General features: G+C 47.3%; 1 pseudogene; it reads right to left on the bottom strand.

Annotated features, from left to right (window-relative positions):
* Window positions 1–2,859: 2,859 nt before the first annotated feature.
* LOC142289983 (uncharacterized) lies at window positions 2,860–6,834 on the bottom strand (annotated as a pseudogene).
* Between the last annotated feature and the right edge of the window lie 386 nt (window positions 6,835–7,220).

Genomic DNA, 7,220 nt, shown 5'->3' with positions numbered 1-7,220 from the left:
ATGATCCTGCACTAACGATCGTGAAACCTATACCTTGGGGCTCTCTCTCCAGGGGGTCCTCTCTGCTGCTATTTTCAGGCTTGTATTTGCACTTTTATGGGTATGTTTACCTAACTGGCTGGGCTCTTGCCCTGCACTGGTGTCCTTTTATTCATTCTAAAGGTACTGTCACACATAACGAGATCGCTAGCGAGATCACAGCTGAGTCACCGTTTTGGTGACGCAGTAGCGATCCCGTTAGCGATCTCGTTATGTGTGACACTTACCAGCGATCATGCCCCTGCTGTGAGATTGCTGGTCGTTGCTGAATGGTCCAGGTCATTTTCTTCAAAGGTGATGTCCTGCTGGGCAGGACACATCGCTGTGTTTGACACTGTGTGACAGGGTCACAGTGACTGCTGAGATCGTTATACAGGTCGCTACTGCGACCTGTATCGTTCCTGCATCGCTGGTAAGATCTGACTGTGTGACATCTCACCTGCGACCTCCCAGCGACTTACCTGCGATCCCTATCAGGTCGCATCGTTTTCGGGATCGCTGGTAAGTCGTTGTGTGTGACTGGGCCTTAACTGCTCACTGGCATCCACCTATTACTACTTGGGCTAATTTAGCATTGATCCTGTTTGCTCATGTTAATCTGCCATTGTAGAGTCTGCTTTACCAGCACTTTTATAAAGCAATGTTTACTAGTGACGTTGTGTGTCTATCATATACCTAATGTATTCTCTGTTACTTCAGATTATACACACTCTTATCATTTCACGTAGTGACTTATCCATGTGTAACAATTAGTGCTGGTTTTTATGACTCATCTATGTGTAACAATTGTCAAAATCTGTATCATGCTGTTTGTATACAGTTTGCCTGTGCCCATTTTTATGCCATGATTCCTGACCCAGCCTGTCAGTTTCTCAATTTGTGCTTTATACCAATTTGTATGTGTACTTGTACCTCCTATACCAGTGATGGCGAACCTATGGCACGCGTGCCACCAGGGGCACGCAGAGCCCATTTTGCTGGCACGCGTGCTGTCGCCTGTTCCTGCCGCATTGCTCTGCTGGTGCAGTCGCGCCGGCAGAACAAAGCTGCGTTGGAGCGGAGGAGACATTTCTCCTCGCTCTGACACTCCTCCTCTCCCAGGCTGCAGGTGTGTTGCCTAGCGAGCAGCGCCGGCGTAATGACGTCTTCTGGCCACGTGGGAACTGAGGACCCAGCGGCGCGCAGCGGGGGAGCGTGTGCAGGAAGGTAAGTTGTGTGTTGCGTTTTTTTGGGTTTTTTTTATATATATATATATATATATATATAACTTGTGTGCGGCTGTGCCAAGGTGGGGATGGGGGGGGGGCAGCGCCAGCATGGGGTGGGAGAACGCACATGCCAGCATGGGGTGGGGGTGGGGGAACGCACATGCCAGCATGGGGGGGAACACACATGCTAGCATGGGGGGGATGACATGCATGCCAGTATGGGGGGGAAACATGCTTGCCAGCATGGGGGGGGGGGACATGCATGCCAGGATGGGGAACAATGCATGCCAGGATGGGGAACAATGCATGCCAGGATGGAGGAAACAATGCATGCCAGGATGGGGAAAACATACATGCAAAGATGGAGGAAACATACATGCCAGGATGGAGGAAACATGCATGCCAGGATGGGGAACAATGCATGCCAGGATGGGGAAACATGCATGCCAGGATGGGGAACAATGCATGCCAGGATGGGGAAAACATACATGCCAGGATGGAGGAACCATGCATGGCAGGATGGGGAACAATGCATGCCAGGATGGGGAAAACATACATGCCAGGATGGAGGAACCATGCATGGCAGGATGGGGAAAATATGCATGCCAAGATGGAGGAAACATGCATGCCAGGATGGAGGAAACATGCATGCCAGGATGGAGGAAACATGCATGCCAGGATGGAGGAAACATGCATGGCAGGATGGGGAAAATATGCACGCCAAGATGGAGGAAACATGCATGCCAGGATGGAGGAAACATGCATGCCAGGATGGAGGAAACATGCCACGATAGGGTACATTTACCAGGAAGGGGAACATTTACCAGGAAGGGGTACATGCTAGGAAGGCGGACATTTAGCTGGATGGGGGTACATTTACCTGGATGGGGGTAAATTAACCAGGATTGGGAACATTTACCAGGAATGGGGTACATGCCGGGATGGGGGAACATTTACAAGGATGGGCAATATGTCAGGATGGGGTACATTTACCAGCATGGGGGAACATGCCAGGATGGGGTACATTTACCAGGATGGAGGACATTTACAAGGATGGAGTACATTTACCAGGATGGAGGACATTTACCAGGATGGAGCCATGATGGGGACAAATATACCAGAATGTAGGAAATATATATCAGGATGGGGGACATGTTTACTAGGAAGTGGCCCAGGAAGGGGGACAGAACTACACAATGAAAGGGGAGGTGAGCAACTCGTACGTCTTTATGGGATTTCAAGATGTTCAGACTTTGAAATGTAGATATGGATTACAGGGTGACATCTGATTGCATTCCATGCTAAAATCTCTGTCTAAAATGCTGCAATTTTTTCCAGAAAGATCAATCCAACTGCTGTGTCTGGAAAGGGCAGGGGCTCAGCTTCCATGTGTGGTAAGCATGAGCGTGATGCTCCCTGCTGAAGAGAAGAGAAGACGGCAAAGGTAAGGTTACAATCAATTATTTACATAATAGAATTGGTTAGCACTTCAGAAAAAAAATTGGGTTTAGGGCTACAGTTTGGGCACTCTGCCTGTAAAAGGTTCTCCATGACTGTCCTATACAATGCTGGCCTGATTTGCCGCTGATTCTCATGTGCCAGTTGCTTTATATTAAATATATTTGCACTTTACTCCTTGTCCTCCAGTTCTTGTTCTATGCTCTGAGTGTGCTTTCACAGGTGCCATGTTTTGGTTTTCCTGTCTTTTTCTTACATTTTGGTCATCTTGTGTACTAACTAATAAACAGAGTAGCATTTGGAATACTGATTGCAGTATCCCCATTAACTATCTCCTATTCCCTTAAATCAGTTTGCAGGGTTGAACATTGAAAAGGTATTGCTCCACCAAGCATCTGAGCTTCTGAGTACCTCCTCATCATGTTTTTTCCTCAGCTTTTGTATCTCAGTTAAACTGGCGTGAGCTTTTAAGGTTCCTTTTGGATCTATGTAGTGAAAACAGCTGGGGCCTATTATTTGGCACATCCCCCCTTGGGCCGCAGTGAGGTAATCCAGTACCAAAGTATGTTGGTTGGTTACAATGATTAATTGTCTCTGTATGGCAATAGTACTATTTGCTGCTTGGAGAACCTAAAAAATTTGATCATCAAGATAGTCGGTGCTTTCTACCAACTTATCATACATCTGCATTACCATAGGGTAGAGAAAAAGGGAACTGAAAAATTTGTAGACATGGCACATTTGAACCACATGGGGTTGGCCACTAGGCCTGTCTTTGTTATCTGCCACTCGCTTTACCAGTAGGTGGAGAGGCATTTTTCCTGCCGGTATATCAGTAGTATTGATAATGAAGGTGGCAGGAGTCAAGCGGGCTAGGGTGCAGGTGCCATTTACTCCTACTGGTAGCCATTTGTAGGCATTGTAACCACAAACCCAATAGGTCTGCGGCGGGAGATCCCAGATGGCAGAATGTTGTAGTATGAGTCTATGTACTATATCTATAAAGGCCGATATGTTTCTGAGCATACACCTTCCGGGAAGTTGGCCTAGGGGACTACAATACCATGCGGACTGTTCACCACAGGTTTCTCGGCCAGGCACATACGGGTCAGAATCATTGCACTATAAATTTCCGGGTTGGGAGTAACAAGTATCATTTGTGTCTTCTGGAAACAATGAATTGTATACCCACCCATGGTCATGCAGATGTCTCTCTAACAGCAAGGGTTTAAATGCATCTGTACTGTCAGAGGTTCGCCCAAAACTTATTTTGATTCCTTCTGTTGGAACCTTGCCCATAATAGGTGTTTTTGTGTAATTACAGGGTACCCAGCTGTTTCCTTCAAAGGCTAAATATTGCTGAGTTCCGGGAAGGCCGGTAGTAAGGTTGCCTTGCCAGCAGGGAAAATCTACCCATCCTACTATTGGTATGTGCACAATAGTGTTCCACAGTTTTTGATACTTTGTGTCATTGACTGATAGTCTATTGTAACAGCCTCCCCATTGGAACACCTCGTTTATTGAGACTGGTATAGCAAAGTATGGCATGGAGGAGGCTGTCACAGGTGCGTGTGTACATATCCAGCAGTCTGTGATCTCAGGTTTTTCAGCTAACACTTCATGGTGGGTCTCAAATGAATTCTGCCGTGGTGTAGAAGGCCCCAAATAGAAATACTTATCAGCAGTATTAGGCCTTCTTGCAGTGGCTGGCATGGACCCATGTCAATCTCCCCTCAAGTTTGACGAGGTTGGAGTGGTCAGCTGGACAGTCAAAGCCCTTCAAATCATGGCTTAAGGGTCTTTCTCACGTGCTTCTTTAGGTAGACCCGGTCACCAGGCTTTAGGGAGTGGGTTCTTGGAATGGCATCAGGATCAGGTAGAGAAGAATAAACCCTTTGGTGGGTTTCAGTTAGTCTCTTCTGCAAGGAAACAACATAAGACGTTAGGCTATCACATTGCAGGTGTAACTCCTGTGGGAAGTAGCATCCTAATCTGGGTGCACTACCAAAGAGTATTGCAAAGGGTGAGAGCCTGTGCTTTCCCTGCGGGGTGGTCCTTATGGAGTAAAGAGCTATGGGGAGACATTCTGTCCATGGTCTACCAGTCTCCTCCACTGCCTTGGCTAGTTTGAGCTTTAGGGTTCCATATAACCTTTCCACTTTCCCTGATGACTGTGGGTGGTAAGGTGTGTGTAAGGCTGACTGAATGCCTAACAGGGAACAGGTGTTCTGGAAAACTTGTCCAGTGAAATGAGTACCTCGGTCTGACTCTATGACTTCGGGGAGTCCAAAATGGGGTACCAGCTCACAGGCCAGTTTTTTTGCTGTGATTTTGGCCGTGGCTGAGCTGACAGGATAGGCCTCTGGCCATCCTGAGAAAAGGTCTACACAGACAAGTACAAACTCGTAGATGCCATGTTTTGGCAACTGGATATAATCTATTTGTACTCTTTGGAAGGGGCAGACGTCTTTGGCATGTGTCTTTGCAGGGTTTTAGTTAGCTGGCCTGGATTATGCTGTTGACAGATGTGACAAGCTTTTATTCTCTGGGAGGCGTATTGTCTGAAGCCGGGGGCTACCCAATGAGGTTGCATCTGGTTCATGATTGAGTTTGTGCTACCATGCGTAGGGTAGTGGAGTATTTGGAAAATGGCAGGGAACCAACTGCGTGGCAGGACGGAAAGTCCGTTTAGGCGCCAAATCCCCTCCACCTTTTTTGCCCCCTTGGCACGCCATCCGGCCTTTTCTTCCTCAGAGGCGTTTTCCTGTGTCTCAAAGAGGTTCTGCGTTTCTTCCTCCGTCGTTGACACTGTTTCCATCTCCTTCAAAGGGAGTAAGGCTGCATGTTTTGCTGTTTGGTCGGCCAAGTGATTTCACCTTGCCTCGGATGTTTGAGCCTTGGTGTGGGCAGCAACCTTTATGATTGCTAGCAGCTTTGGTTTCAAGGCTACTTCCATTAGTTTCTTCACTGAAGCTCCATGCCTGATGGGATTTCCTGCCGCTGTGAGGAATCCTCTAGTCTGCCAGATGGTGCCAAAATCATGCACAATGCCGTGTGCATAGGCTGAGTTCGTGTAGATATTCGCTGTTCGTTCTTCCAGAAACTGAATGGCCCAGATGAGGGTGAGAAGTTCTGTTTCTTGGGCAGATATGCGCGGAGGTAGTGGTTGTTTGGCTAAGACTGCATGTAAAGTCACTACCGAAAATCTAGTGTGGAACTTGCCTGTGTCATCGGTATATCTACTTCCATCCACAAAAAGCTCAAACTCTAGATTTGTAAGCGGTGTTGCCTGAGTATTGTGCAGGGGCTTTGCCTCATGTTTGATGAGTTCCTGACAATCATGGTCAAATGGTGCATTCTCTTCCTCTGTCGCCCCTTCTAAACTTGTGAAGATCAGCAGATCAGCGAGGTTTAGACTGGTCACTCGAGCAAATGAGATGTTTGGTGGTAGCAACAGCGTGCACTGAAGTCTGACTTGTCTTGCCATGGAGAGGTGTTTCAACTGCACTTGATTGAGAACAGCATAGATGTCATGGCTGGTAAGGATGGTGGTTGGGAAATCCAGTGAGATTTCGGATGCTTTCTGTAGTATGTTCGAGACTGCTGTGACTGCACGGACACAGGTTGGTGCTGCTTTAGTAACGTTGTCGAGTTGAGAGGAGTAGTACCCGATTATATGATGTTTGTCCGTCTTCTGGGTGAGTACTCCCACGCCAAATCCTTGAAGCTCTGCTACGAACAGATAGAAGGTGAGATCATAGTTTGGTAGTGCCAAAGCAGGTGCATTAATCATTAGTTCCTTGAGGCACTGGAAGCTTTGTCGGGCTTCTTCTGTGAGGGAGAATGGAACATTCTTCGTGCAATCATACAATGGTTGCATGAGTAGTGACGCATTAAGAATCCACTGTCTGCAGAATGATATTAGTCCTAAAAATCCTCTGAGTTGCTTTAGATTCCTAGGGACATTTGCCTTCCTGATTACTTCTTGTCTGTCCGGACTGAGATGTTTTTGTCCTGCTGAGAGACAGTGTCCCAGGAAAGTGACCTTCGTTTTGCAGAATTGTAGCTTATCTTTACTTGCTTTGCATCCTGATTCTGCTAGGAAGATAAGAAGACTTATTGAAGCCATTTTACATTCTTCTTCGCTTGGGCAGCACAGTAGTAAATCATCCACGTACTGGAGGAGGACACAGCGGTCAGGGTGTTGCCAGCTTTGAAGGACACTACTCATAGCCTGAGTATACAGTGTAGGGGAATGCTGCATCCCTTGTGGCAGCCTTGTCCATGTGTATTGATTTTGCTTGTGCGTGAATGCAGAGATCTTGACATGCTGGGTCCAGTGGTACCAAGAAAAAGGCATTAGCAAGGTCTATGACCATATAATGGGTAGATGTAGCTGGTACCTGTGTGAGCAGTGTATGTGGATTAGGAACAACAGGAGTGAGGGGCTCCAGTATTGGGTTCACTGCCCTCAAATCGTGTACCATCCGGTATGTGACTGGGTCACCTTTCTTC

The sequence above is a fragment of the Anomaloglossus baeobatrachus genome, chromosome 2 (assembly GCF_048569485.1).
Source record: "Anomaloglossus baeobatrachus isolate aAnoBae1 chromosome 2, aAnoBae1.hap1, whole genome shotgun sequence".
Taxonomy (NCBI): Eukaryota; Metazoa; Chordata; class Amphibia; order Anura; family Aromobatidae; genus Anomaloglossus; species Anomaloglossus baeobatrachus.
The sequence above is the reverse complement of the archived record's forward strand: the minus strand, read 5'-3'. Positions and strand labels throughout refer to the sequence as shown.